This window comes from Sminthopsis crassicaudata, chromosome 1 (assembly GCF_048593235.1).
Source record: "Sminthopsis crassicaudata isolate SCR6 chromosome 1, ASM4859323v1, whole genome shotgun sequence".
NCBI lineage: Eukaryota > Metazoa > Chordata > Mammalia > Dasyuromorphia > Dasyuridae > Sminthopsis > Sminthopsis crassicaudata.
The window spans coordinates 451,655,210-451,670,653 of NC_133617.1; positions in this window are offsets into that span (position 1 = coordinate 451,655,210).

The following is a 15,444-nucleotide window of genomic DNA, read 5'->3' on the forward strand; positions in this document are numbered from 1 at the left end:
AATTTCTTTCTTATTTGTTTTGTGTTTTCATTTATCTAATTCTGAGAGTGCAAGTTTGAGATCACCCACTATTATAGTTTTATTGTCTATTTCTTCTTGCAACTCTCTTAATTTCTCTTTTAAGAATTTAGATGCTAATTTGGAACTATGCTCAAAACGATATAAAACTGTGCATACCCTTTGACCCAGCAGTGTTGCTTCTGGGTTTGTATCCCAAAGACATCTTAAAGAAGGTAAAGGGACCTATATGTGCAAGAATGTTTGTGGCAGCTCTCTTTGTGGTGACCAGAAACTGGAAACTACATGGATGCCCACCAATTGGAGATTGGCTGAATAAATTGTGGCATATGAATATTATGGAACATTATTTTTCTGTAGGAAATGACCAACAGGATAATTTCAGAAAGGCCTGGACAGACTTACATGAAGTGATGCTGAGTGAAATAGCAGGACCAGGAGATCATTATATACTTCAACAACAATACTATATGATGATCAATTATGATGGATGTGGCCATTTTCAACAATGAGATGAACCAAATCAGTTCCAACAGAGCAGTAATGAACTGAACCAGCTACACACAGCAAAAGAACTCTAGACGATGATTATGAACCACTACATAGAATTTCCAATCCCTCTTATTTTGTCCACCTGCATTTTTGATTTCCTTCACAGGCTAATTGTACACTATTTCAAAGTCAATTCTTTTTGTACAGCAAAAATACTGTTTGGTCATGTATACATACATTGTATTTAATTTATACTCTAACATATTTAACATGTATTGTTCAACCTGCCATCTGGGGGGGGAGGAGGGGAAAAATTAGAACAAAAGTTTTGGCAATTGTCAATGTTGCAAAATTACCTATGCATATCTGTTAAATTAAACACTGTCAAAATAAAAAAAATAAAAGAATTTAGATGCTATACCACTTGGTGCATATATGTTTAGTATTGATATTGTTTCATTGTCTATGGTACCCTTTAGCAGGATATAGTTTCCTTCCTTATCTCTTTTAATTAGATCAAATTTTGCTTTTGCTTGATCTGAGATAAGGATGGCTACTCCTGCTTTTTTGACTTCACCTGAAGCATAATAGATTCTGTTCCAGCCTTTTACCTTTATTCTGTCTGTATCTCCCTGCTTTAAATGTGTTTCCTGTAAACAACATATTGTAGGGTTCTGACTTTTGTTCCAGTCTGCTATCCACCTCCACTTTATGGGAGAGTTCATCACATTTACATTTACAGTTAAAATTACATATTCTATATTTCCTGCCATCATATTATCCCCAGATTGGCCAAAATACAAAAGGAACTAAAGAAAAGCTAAATTAAGAAAATAATTCACTTAAAATTAGAATTGAACAAATGGATGACTTCAAGAATCAAACAAACCCCATCCCCCCAAAAAAGAAAAAAACAGAAGAACTTGTAAAATAACTCATTTTTAAAAATAACTCATCTGGAAAATAAATGTAGGAGACAATCTAAGAATTATTAGACTTCCTGAAAACCATGATGAAAAAAAGAGCCTAAACATCATCTTTTAGGAAATCATCAGAGAAACTGCCAGATGCCCTAGGTAAAATAACCATTGGAAGGATTCAGAAATCACCTTCTGAAAAAAGACTCAAAAATGAAAATTCCAAGTAATATCATAACTAAAATTTCAGAATTATCAAATCAAGGAGAAAATATTGCAAGCAGCCAGAAGAAAACAATTCCAATATCGGGGAGTCACAATCAGGATTACTTAGGACTTAGCTGCTTCCACTTTAAAATATTAATGAACATGGAATCTGACATTCTGAAAGGTAAAGGGACATGGACTGCAGGCAAGAATCAACTATCCAGCAAAAGATGAGCATCATCTTTCAGGGAAAAAGCTGGACATTCAATGAAACAGGTGAATTTCATCTATTTCTGATGAAAAGACCAGAACTGAATAAAAAACTTGACCTTCAAATACAGAACTCAAGAAAAGCATAAAAAGGTAAAAAGAAAGAAAAAAATTTTTTTTTAAAGTTAAAAAGCTTATATCCCTATATGGGAAGATGATATATTTAACTCTTGAGATCTGTATCACTGTTATGGATATACTTAGAGGTGTAGGTATAATTTGATTTTAGTGTGATGATTTTAAAAAGATACTAGAGGAGGGATGGCAATTCTACTGGAAGAAGAGGAAAATAGAGTTAAAATGGAATAAATTACATCCAATGAGGTGGCAAAAAAGACCTATTGCAATTCAGGGAAAGAAGGGAGGGGTATGAGCATTGTGCAGCTCTTATTGTCATCAAATGTGGCTCAAATAGAGAATATCAGACACATTTAACTTTACAGAGAAACTTGTATCACTCTATGGAGGAGTAGGAGGAGAAGGGGGAAAGGAAGGTAGAGGGCTAATAGAAAAGAGAAGAAAAGTAGAAGGAGAAAGATATTAAAAAGGGGGAACTGCAAAAGGAAAAGGCTATTGAGGGAAGGAGTTATTAGTGACAAAATACTGGGGAGAAAGGAAAAGGGGAAAGAGAAGAGAATAATAAAACTGGGTAAACAAAATGGTAGGAAATAGAGAGTTACTCATTCTATCTATGAAAGTAAATTAGATGAACTTTCTCATAAAATGGAAGTGTATAGCAAAGTGGATTAAAAGCTGGAATCCTACAATTTGTTGTTTACAAGAAACTCATTTAGAGCAGAATGATACATTTAGAGTAAAGGTAAAAGGCTGGAGCAGAATTTATTATGCTTCAGCTGTGATTAAAAAAAAAAAGAGCAGGGGTACCAATCCTGATTGCAGATCAAGCAAAAGCAAAAACAGATCTAATTAAAAGAGATAAGGAAAGGAATTTTACTCTACTTAAAGGTATCCTATATATACTATATAATTCCATAATATCAATACTAAACATATGTGTACTAAGTGGTGTAGCATCCAAATTCTTAGAGGAGAAGTTAAGGGAGCTGCAAGAATTTTATAGCAAAATTATACTAATTGGGGATCTTAACCTTGCTCTCTCCGAGCTAGATAAATCAAACAACAAAATAAATAAGAAAGAGGTTTAAAGAGGTAAATAGAATCTAGGAAAGTTAGGGATGATAGATAGACCTTTGGAGAAAATTGGAGACTGAAAGGGACATACCTTTTTCTCAGAAGTACATGGAACCTACTAAAAATTGACCATACATTAGGGCATAAACCCCTCAAAATCAAATGCAGAAAGGAAGAAAAGTAAATGCATCTTTCTCAGATCATAATACAATAAAAATTACATGCAATAAAAAGCCAAGGAAAAAAGACCACAAAGTAATTGGAAACTAAATAATCTAATCCTTAAGAATGAATGGGTGAAACAACAAATCATAGCTACAATCAATAATTTCATCCAAAGGAATGACAACAATGAGATAACATACCAAATTTTGTGAGATTTAGCCAAAGTAGTTTTTAGGGAAAATTGTTTATTTCTAGATGCCTACTTGCATAAAATAGAGAAAGAGAAAAACAATGAATTTCCTTGCAACTAAAAAATCTAAAAAAAGAACAAATTAAAAATCCACAATTAAATCCCAAATTTGAAATTTTGAAAACAGTCACCAACTTTTTAAGAGCAAGAGGAGGGAGGAAGAGAGAGATGTTTATAAATAAAGATATTGGAGGGGGTGGGGCCAAGATGGTGGAGAAGCTAGATAGAACTTTCTAAGCTCTCTAATTTCCTTTCTACCAACTATTTAATTCAGCCTCCAAAACAGCGCTTGACTGGTAAAACCCAGGAAGATTGGATATACAAAAACCTACCAGTGGAAAAGAATCTGGAATATCATCAGAAAAGATTTGACCTGAGGGGGTGGGAGTAGACCAGTGCAAAGAAGAGATAAAAATGGGAGCGAGGCGGCCTCTGCAGGTTGGAAGCTTTACATGGAGCTCTCTGCCTGACTGTTTTGCTTTCAGTGGTGGAGTAGTGGACCAGTAGAGAAGTTGGAGCCTAGGATAGTAGGTACACTGAGGGATGCCAAAGCCCAAGAGGATCTGGTTGTGCCCACCCAGGACAGGAAGTGACTCAGCACAGACCATAACACAGCTTTTCATGGCATTTTGCAGTGAGGGGCTCTTGTTGGGTGGCAGTCACACTCAGCAAGGGCACAGCCTGGGGCAGCCTCTCATCTGCACAGTGAGGGGCTTCGGACTGGGGTAATGGAATTTCCTCAGCTTGACTGCACTCCCTAGGCAGGGGCATTTTCAGTGCAGTGTGGTGAGGAATAGGACCACTGTGAATATTCAAAATGGGGATTTGTGGGGGGGGGCAGTAATACCTTTGATCCTTAACCTCTAGCCCCAAGGTGGTCACTAATCCTCACAGTGGACTCCTGGCAGGGCACTTACACAGCCTGGTCTGTGATACCCAGTCATACTCACTTCTATGTGGAGCTCTTTCCAGAGCCCTCCTGCAGCTTGGCTGTTCCTTGCAGCCCCTTGAGAAAACAGATACTGTTCATAAACCCATCCTTGCTCTGCAGAGGAAGCTGGTAACCTCCTTGTACTGAAGGCAGACCCTGAAGGCTTTTAAAAAATGAGTAAAAAAATGAAGAAAACGATTGACCGCTTCTATGCAGAAAAAGAGCTGGTTTCCAACCCTGTGGAGACTAATAGCAGACAGCCTCTAGACAATACCCCAAATAACGCTCTCCTAGAAGAAACTATTAAAAATCTGGAGAATTAGAAGAAAAATGGGGAAAGGAAAGAGAAGCTATGCAAGAGAATAACAATATCCTGAAATGTGAATTAGAAAAGTTAAACAACTTCCTGAAATGTGAATTGGAAAAGGTAAAGAATTCATAGGAAGTGCAGGGAAACAGAATTAGGGAATTGGAAAAGGTAAAGAAATCACAGGAAAGAAGGATCTGTGAATTGGAAAAGGTAAAGAATTCCCATGACAGTAGGATTTGTGATTTAGAAAAAGAAAATAACTCACTAAAAAAACAAATTTTTTGAAATGGAAAAAAAATTCCATAGAGCAGAGCAGAACAACTCATTTAAAAGCTTAATTGGACACATACAAAAAGAAGTTAAAAAAGCTAATGAAGAAAATAACTCATTAAAAATCAGAACTGAACAAATCAGAAATGAATGATACATTGAGACATCAAGAATGAATCAAGCAAAACCAAAAAAAATGAAAATCTGGAGAAAAATGTCAACTATCTACTTGTCAAAATTATGGACCTGGAAAATACATCTAGGAGAGACAATCTGAATTATTGGATTTCCCAAAAATTATGATGAAAAAAAGATCCTAGATACTATTTTACAAGAAATCATCAGAGAGAACTTCCCAGAGGTAATAGAACCAGAAGGTAAAATAGGCATTGAAATAATTTATTGAACACCTGAAAAAGACCCTAAAAAAGCAAAAACAAAAAATAAAACAAAACAAAACAAACAAAAAAAAAAAACACCACGGAAACTTTACAGTGGCCAAATTTCAGAACTATAAGACTAAGGAAAAAATATTATAAGCAGCCAGGAAAAAAAACAATTCAAATATTAAGATGCCACAATAAAGGTCACTCAAGATCTGGCTGCCTTTACATTAAAGGATCAAAGGGCCTAGAATCTGATGTTCCAAAAAGGCAAATGAACTTGGAATGCAGCCAAGAATAAACTACCCAGCTTAGTTTAGCATTTTATTCCATGGAAGAAGATGGACATTTAATGAAATAGATGAATTCCATATGTTTCCAAGGAAAAAAAAAATCAGATCTAAACAAAAAAATTGATCTCCAATCATAGGACTCAAGAGAAGCAGAAAAAGGTAAAATGAACTCTTGAGAACTGTATTTCTGTTGTGGATATACATTAAGACAACATGTATAAATTGATTTTAATGATATAACAAAAAAAGGGGAAGTAGAAATGGAAAGGGGATAGTGTCAGAAAAAGGGAAAAGGGGAGATTAAAAAAAGGCAAACTACATCCCATGAAGAGGCAAAGAAAATCTATCATATCTGGATGAAGTTAGAGAGTGGGAGGAACATTGTGTGAATCTTACTCTCATCAGAATTGGCTCAAAGAGAAAATAATTGACATATTTGTTTTACAAAGAATTCTCTCTCACCTCATTAGAAAGGAGGAGAGGAAAAGGGAAGAGGAAAAGAGCAATAAGGCAAGGGAACAAGAAAGGGAAAGGGGTTTAAAGGGAGGAGGGAGGGATACTAAAGAGGGAGGGGGCTGTGAGATGCAAGTGGGGCTCACAAGTTTAATACTGGGGAACAGGTTCAGGGGGGCAAGGGAAAAAACCATAATCTGGGGATAATATGATGGTAGGAAATACAGAATTAGTAATTTTAACTGTAAATTTGAATGGGACGAACTCTCCCATTAAGGGGAGACAGCAGACTGGATCAAAATTCAGAACCCTATAATATGTTGTTTACAGGAAACACATTTAAAGCAGGGAGATACATACAGAGTAAAGGTAAAAGGCTAGACCAAAATCTATTATGCTTCAAATGAAGTAAAAAAAGCAGTAATAAGGGGAAATTTTATATCTTTAGAGGCTTACTTGAAGAAAACAGAGAAAAAGAAGATCAATGAATTGGGCTTGCAACTTAAAAAGCTAGAAAAAGACCAAATTAACCCCCCCAATAAATACTAAACTTGAAATTCCAAAATTAAAAGAAGTTAATAATATTGAAAGTAAAAATACTATTGAACTAATAAATAAAACTAAGAGTTGGTTTTATGAAAAAAACAATAAAATAGTTAAACCTTTTGTAAATCTGATTAGAAAAAGGAGAGAAGAAAATCAAATTCATAGTCTTAAAAATGAAAAGAGGGAAATGTCCACCAATGAAGAGGAAATTAGAGAAATAATAAGGAGTCACTTTGCCCAACTTTATGTCAACAAATTTGATAAGCTAAGTGAAATGGAGGACTACCTCCAAAAATATAGGCTTTCCAGATTAACAGAGGAGGAAGTAAATTGCTTAAATAGTCCCATTTCAGAAAAAGAAATAGAACAAGCTATTAATCAACTCCCTAAAAAAATCTCCAGGAACAGATGGATTAACACATGAATTCTACAAAACATTCAAAGAACCATTAGTTCCAATGTTATATGAACTATTTGAAAAATTAGGGAATTAAGGAGTCCTACCAAATTCCTTTTGTGACACAGACATGGTACTGATACCCAAACCAGGTAGATTGAAAACGGAGAAAGAAAACTATAGACCAATCTCCGTAATGCATATTGATGCTAAAATCTTAAATAAGATATTAGCAAAAAGACTCCAGAAAATCATCCCCAGGATAATACATCATGATTAAGTATGATTTATACCAGGAATGCAGGGCCGGTTCAATATTAGGAAAACTATCAATATAATTCGCCATATTAATAACCAAATTAACAAAAATCATATGATCATCTCAATAGATACAGAAAAAGCATTTGATAAAATCCAACATCCATTTCTATTAAAAATACTTGAGAGTATAGGAATAAATGGACTTTTCCTTAAAATAATCAGTAGCATTTATTTAAAACTATCAATAAGCATCATATGTAATGGGGAAAGATTGCAATCATTCCTATTAAAATCAGGGGTGAAACAAGGTTGTCCGTTATCACTATTACTAACCTTTTTTTTCCCAATTCAAGGAAAATGTGTCAAAAGCTTGGTTAAACTTATAAAAAACTAAGATTTGATTGTAACTTGGGAAGAGATCACTAAACTTTTAGAAACATTACAATATACACCTCCTTGGTTCTTCAAGGAAAAAGAATTAGATCCAGAGAAGTGAAAATTAGTAGGAGAGCAATTTGACATATAACAATACAACTGGCTTAGGAAATTATATAAGTTATAGAATAAGGAAAAAGAAGAAAGTGCAGGAGGAGGAGGATCCAGACAAACTAGGTGAAAACCAGGTGAAAATTAGACAATAATGGAGTTAAGTACAAAGCTGATGAAATTAAAGAGTGTGGTGCTTCATGGCAGGAGCCATTAGGGTATTCCCCAACCCCTGCCCTATTTCCCTCAATTAACACTTCATGATAGAGGGAAAAGGAGGAGGGGAAGGGACAGTGACATAATCAGCACCACCTATGAAGCAGCATATGACAAGATTACAGACGGCATTAGTTAAAGCAAAAAAAGAAGGACAGTATATATGTGATTTAAAAATAAATGCATATGCTGTGATTGAAGAATTTGATTCTTCACCTGAAGCATAGTAGATTCTGCTCTAACTTTTTACCTTTATTCTGTATGTATCACCCTGTTTCAGGTGTGTTTCCTGTAAACAATATATTGTAGGATTCTGGCTTTTAATCTAGTATGCTAACTGCTTCCTCTTTATGGGGAAGTTTACTCCATTCACATTTATGGTTAAAATGGCCAATTCTGTATTATTTGGCATCTTGTTAACCCATGCTTATGCTTTTCACCTTTCCTTCCCCTCTATCCCCCACCCTAGTATTAAACTTGTGAGCACCACATGCTCCTCACAGCCTTCCCTTTTTAGTATCCCTCTCCCACCTTAGATTTCCTCCCCCACCTTATCCTTTTTTCTCACAATTTCTGTATTCCCTTCCATTTAGCTTACTCTTTCCCTTTTCACTTTCCCCTCCCACTTTTCAATGAGGTAGAAGTTTCACCATAAATCTAATATTTCTAATATTTTTCTCTTTAAGCCAATTCTGATGTCAGTACAATACCCACTATGTTCATCCCCCTCCATTCTTTCTCTCAGATATAATAGTTTCCTTTGCTTCTTCGTGTGATGTAGTCTTCCCACTTTACCCTTTTCTGAGTACGATTTCTTTTCCACCTCTAGTTTCTAGAACAATGTATACAGTGTTTTTTATATATGTTTATAGCAAAAATATATTTCCCAAAATTTCTTTTTCCCTTTTTTGGTTTCTCTTGAGTTCTATATTTTTAGATCAAAGTTTTGTTTAGTTCTAGTTTTTTTCACCAAAAATAGATGAAATTCACTTATTTCGTTAAATGTCCAGCTTCTTCCCTGGAAAAAGATGTTCATTTTTGCTGGTTAAGTTATTGTTGGCTACATACCAAGTTCCTTAGTTTTTTGGAATATCATATTCCAGGCCCTTCAATCCTTTAATGGGGATGTTGCTAGATCCTGGGTAATCCTTATTGTGGCTCCTCCATATGTGAATTGATTTTTTTCTAGCAGTTTGTAATATTTTTTCTTTCATTTTATGGTTCTGGAATTTGGCCCCTATATTTCTTGGAGTTTTGATTTTAGGGTCTCTTTCAGTAGATGATCAATGAATTCTTTCAATTTCTATTTTATACTCTGTTTCTGTAACATCTGGACAGTTTTCTTTGAAAATTTCCTGGAAAATAGTGTCCAAGCTTTTTTTTTTCATCATATTTTTCAGGGAGTCCAATGATTCTCAGATTGTCTCTCCTGAATCTATTTTCCACGTCTGTTATTTTCCCAAGAAGGTATTTGACATTTTTTTCCATTGTTTCATTTTTTTTTTTTTTTTTTTTTTTGGTTTGGCTTGACTGATACTTGGTGTCTCCTTGAGTCATTCAATTCCATTTGTTTGATTCTGATTTTCAATGAAGTATTTTTGTCACTCTTTTAATATCTTTTTCTCATTGTCCAATTTAGTTTTTAAGTGAGTTGTTTTATTCTATGGAATTTTTTTCCATTTAGCCAATTTTATTTTTAGAGTGTTATTTTCTTTTTCTATCTCACTAATTCAGTTTTTCAAGGATTTGATTTCTTTATCTACACTATCTTTAAATGAGTGGGATGACTTATTAGGTGACATGAGGAAAGAAAGTAGATGGGAATAACTACTTTTTTTTTTTTTTTCTTTTTTTTTTTTAATTTATTTTTATTTTATTTTATAATTATAACATTTTTTGACAGTACATATGCATGGGTAATTTTTTACAACATTATCCCTTGCACTTACTTCTATTCAGATTTTTTCCCTTCCTCCCCCAAACCCCTCCCCCAGATGGCAAGCAGTCTTATATATGTTAAATATATTACAGTATAATTTAGATACAATATATGTGTGTAGAACCGAATTTTTTGTTGCACAGGAAGAATTGGATTCAGAAGGTAAAAATAACAGTTTACATTCATTTCCCATTGTTCCTTTTCTGGATGTAGCTGGTTCTGTCCATCATTAATCAATTGAATTGGATTAGCTCTTCTCTATGTTGAAGAAATCCACTTCCATCAGCATACATCCTTGTACAGTATCATTGTTGAAGTGTATAATGATCTTCTGGTTCTGCTCGTTTCACTCAGCATCAGTTGATGTAAGTCTCTCCAAGCCTCTCTATATTTCTCCTGTTGGTCATTTCTTATAGAACAATAATATTCCATAACATTCATATACCATAGTTTACCCAACCATTCTCCAATTGATGGACATCCATTCATCTTCCAGCTTCTAGCCACTATGAAAAGGGCTGCCACAAACATTTTGGCACATACAGGACCCTTTCCCTTCTCTAGTAGTTCCTTGGGGTATAAGCCCAGTAGTAGTATGGCTGGGTCAAAGGGTATGCACATTTTGATAACTTTTTGGGCATAATTCCAGATTGCTCTCCAGAATGGTTGGATTCTTTCACAACTCCACCAACAATGCATCAGTGTCCCAGTTTTCCACAGCCCCTCCAACATTCATCGTTATTTGTTCCTGTCATCTTAGCCAATCTGACAGGTGTGTAATGATACCTCAGAGTTGTCTTAATTTGCATTTCTCTGATCAATAGTGATTTGGAACACTCTTTCATATGAGTGGAAATAGTTTTAATTTCATCATCTGAAAATTGTCTGTTCATATCCTTTGACCATTTATCAATTGGAGAATGGCTTGATTTCTTATAGATTAAAGTCAATTCTCTGTATATTTTGGAGATGAGGCCTTTATCAGAACCTTTAACTGTAAAAATTTTTTCCCAATTTGTTACTTCCCTTCTAATCTTGTTTGCATTAGTTTTGTTTGTGCAGAAACTTTTTAATTTGGTGTAATCAAAATGTTCTATTTTGTGATCAATAATGGTCTCTAGTTCTCCCTTGGACACAAACTCCTTCCTCCTCCACAAGTCTGAGAGGTAAACCATCCCATGTTCCTCCAATTTATTTATGATTTCGTTCTTTATGCCTAAATCTTGGACCCATTTTGATCTAATCTTAGTATGTGGTGTTAAATGTGGGTCCATGCCTAGTTTCTGCCATACTAATTTCCAGTTTTCCCAGCAGTTTTTGTCAAATAATGAATTCTTATCCCAAACTTTGGGATCTTTGGGTTTGTCAAAGATTAGATTGCTATTTTTATTCACTATCTTGTCCTGTGAACCTAACCTATGCCACTGATCAACTAGTCTATTTCTTAGCCAATACCAAATGGTTTTGGTGACTGTTGCTTTATAATATAGCTTTAAATCAGGTACACTTAGACCACCTTCCTCTGACTTTTTTTTCATTAGTTCCCTTGCAATTCTCGACCTTTTATTCTTCCATATGAATTTTGTTGTTATTTTTTCTAGGTCATTAAAATAGTTTCTTGGGAGTCTGATTGGTATAGCACTAAATAAATAGATTAGTTTGGGGAGTATTGTCATCTTTATTATATTCGCTCGGCCTATCCAAGAACATTGAATGTCTTTCCAATTATTTAAATCTGACTTTATTTTTGTGGCAAGTGTTTTGTAATTTTGCTCATATAATTCCTGACTCTCCTTTGGTAGATATATTCCCAAATATTTGATACTATCGACTGTTATTTTGAATGGAATTTCTCTTTGTATCTCTTGCTGTTGGATTGTGTTGGTAATGTATAAAAATCCTGAGGATTTATGTGGATTTATTTTGTATCCTGCGACTTTGCTAAAATTCTGAATTATTTCTAATAGCTTTTTAGCAGAGTCTTTGGGGTTCTCTAAGTATACCATCATGTCATCTGCGAAAAGTGACAATTTGATTTCTTCATTTCCTACTCTAATTCCTTGGATCTCTTTCTCGGCTCTTATTGCCAAGGCTAGAGTTTCTAGTACTATATTGAATAGTAATGGTGATAGTGGGCAACCTTGTTTCACTCCTGATCTAACAGGGAAAGGTTCTAGTTTATCACCATTACATATGATGTTTACTGAAGGTTTTAAATATATGCTCCTTATTATTTTAAGGAATAGTCCATTTATTCCTATACTCTCAAGCGTTTTTAGTAGGAATGGATGTTGGATTTTATCAAATGCCTTTTCTGCATCTATTGAGATGATCATATGGTTTTTATTAATTTGATTATTAATATGGTCAATTATACTAATAGTTTTCCTAATATTAAACCAGCCCTGCATTCCTGGTATAAATCCCACTTGGTCATAGTGTATTATTCTGGGGATGATTTTCTGAAGTCTATTTGCTAATATCTTATTTAAGATTTTAGCATCAATATTCATTAAGGAAATTGGTCTATAGTTTTCTTTCTCAGTTTTCGATCTACCTGGTTTAAGTATCAGTACCATGTCTGTGTCATAGAAGGAATTTGGTAGGACTCCTTCCATCCCTATTTTTTCAAATAGTTTACATAGCATTGGAGTTAGTTGTTCTTTAAATGTTTGGTAGAATTCACCTGTAAATCCATCTGGTCCTGGGGACTTTTTCTTAGGAAGTTGGTTAATAGCTTGGTCTATTTCTTTTTCTGAGATGGGACTATTTAGACTACTTACTTCTTCCTCTGTTAATCTGGGCAAGCTATATTTTTGAAGGTATTCTTCCATTTCATTTAAGTTATCAAATTTATCGGCATAAAGTTGAGCAAAGTAGCTCCTAACTATTGTTCTAATTTCCTCTTCATTAGTGGTGAGTTCACCCTTTTCATTTTCAAGACTATCAATTTGCTTTTTCTCTTTCCTTTTTTTAATCAGGTTTACTAAGGGTTTGTCTATTTTTTTGGTTTTTTCATAAAACCAACTCTTAGATTTATTAATTAATTCAATAGTTTTTTTACTTTCAATTTTATTAATCTCACCTTTTATTTTTTGAATTTCAAGTTTTGTGTTTGTCTGGGGGTTTTTAATTTGTTCCTTTTCTAGCAATTTTAATTGTAAACCCAATTCGTTGGCCCTCTCTTTCTCTATTTTATGCAAGTAGGCCTGTAGAGATATAAAACTTCCCCTAATTACTGCTTTGGCTGTATCCCACACATTTTGGTATGATGTCTCATTATTGTCATTTTCTTGGGTGAAGTTATTAATTATGTCTATGATTTGCTGTTTTACCCAATCATTCTTTAATATAAGATTATTTAGTTTCCAATTATTTTTTGGTCTATTTTCCCCTGGCTTTTTATTAAATGTTATTTTGATTGCATTATGGTCTGAAAAGGATGCATTTACTATTTCTGCCTTACTGCATTTGATTTTGAGGTTTTTATGCCCTAGTATATGATCAATTTTTGTATAGGTTCCATGAACTGCTGAGAAGAAAGTATATTCCTTTCTGTCTCCATTTAGCTTTCGCCAAAGATCTATCATATCAAACTTTTCTAGTATTCTATTTACCTCTTTGACTTCTTTCTTATTTATTTTGTGGTTTGATTTATCTAATTCTGAGAGTGCAAGGTTGAGATCTCCCGCTATTATAGTTTTGCTATCTATTTCCTCTTGCAGCTCTCTTAATTTCTCTTTTAAGAATTTAGATGCTGCACCACTTGGTGCATACATGTTTAATATTGATACTGCTTCACTATTGATGCTTCCCTTTAGCAGGATATAATGCCCTTCCTTATCTCTTTTAATTAGATCAATTTTTGTTTTTGCTTGATCTGAGATGAGGATGGCTACTCCTGCTTTTTTGGTTTTGCCTGAAGCATAATAGATTCTGCTCCACCCTTTTACTTTTAGTTTGAATGTCTCATCCTGTTTCAGGTGTGTTTCCTGTAAACAACATATAGTAGGAGAATAACTACTTTTTAATAAAATCTGCTAAGATCCAGTATTCTCAAATACTACATTGGGAGCTCCCTGCCAAGTTTCTTTTGAATTCCATTAGCATGCCTTCAACCATTTTAATTTAATCAATCATCAAAATCTATGGCATTTAATACACTTATTCTTAGGGATAAAATTCCCTAAGATATGAAATTAATTCAAATTGATAAGAAATTCTGTTTTATTTTTTCAGTTTATTCTATGGAGCCAGATAATGTCAAAGATGCACTGACGCAGCTGTTAACTGTTTTGAGAGGGACAACTAAAATAAAAACCAGCTACCTATTTCCACTCATATGAAAGAGTGTTCCAAATCGCTACTGATCACAGAAATGCAAATTAAGACAACTCTGAGATACCACTACATACCTGTCAGATTGGCTAAGATGACAGGAAAAAATAATGATGAATGTTGAAGGGGCTGTGGGAAAACTGGGGCACTGATGCATTGTTGGTGGAGTTGTGAAAGAATCCAACCATTCTGGAGAGCAATCTGGAATTATGCCCAAAAAGTTATCAAACTGTGCATACCCTTTGACCTAGCAGTGCTACTCCTGGGCTTAGATCCCAAGGAAATACTAAAAAAGGGAAAGGGACCTGCATGTGCCAAAATGTTTGTGGCAGCCCTTTTCATAGTGGCTAGAAACTGGAAAATGAATGGATGTCCATCAATTGGAGAATGGTTGGGTAAATTATGGTATATGAATGTTATGGAATATTATTGTTCTGTAAGAAATGACCAACAGGATGAATACAGAGAGGCTTGGAGAGACTTACATCAACTGATGCTAAGTGAAACGAGCAGAACCAGGAGATCATTATACACTTCAACAATGATACTGTATGAGGATGTATTCTGATGGAAGTGGAAATCTTCAACATAGAGAAGAGCTAATCCAATTCCAATTGATCAATGTATAAACTGTGAGTACTGTTTTGTTTTGTTTTGTTTTGTTTTTCTTCCCAGATTACTTTTAGCTTCTGAATACAATCCTTCCTTTGCAACAACAACAACAACAAAATTCAGTTCTGCACATATATATTGTACCTAGGATATACTATAAGATATTTAATATGTATGGGAATGCCTGCCATCTAGGGGAGGGTGTGGAGGGAAGGAGGGGAAAAATTCAGAACAGAAGGGAGTACAAGGGATAATGTTGTAAAAAAATTACCTATGCATATGTACTGTCAAAAAATGTTATAACATAAAAAATAATAAAAAAAAGAAAGTGGATCCTCAAAAAAATAAAATAATAATAATAAATGTCCATCTTCTTCCCTGGAAAACGATGCTCATTTTTGGTGAGCAAGTTATTATTGGCTGCATACCAAGTTCCTTAGCCTTTAGGATTATCATATTCCAGGCCTTTCATTCCTTTAATGTGGATGCTGTTAGATCCTGTGTTATCCTTATTGTGGCTCCTCCATTTCTGAATTGC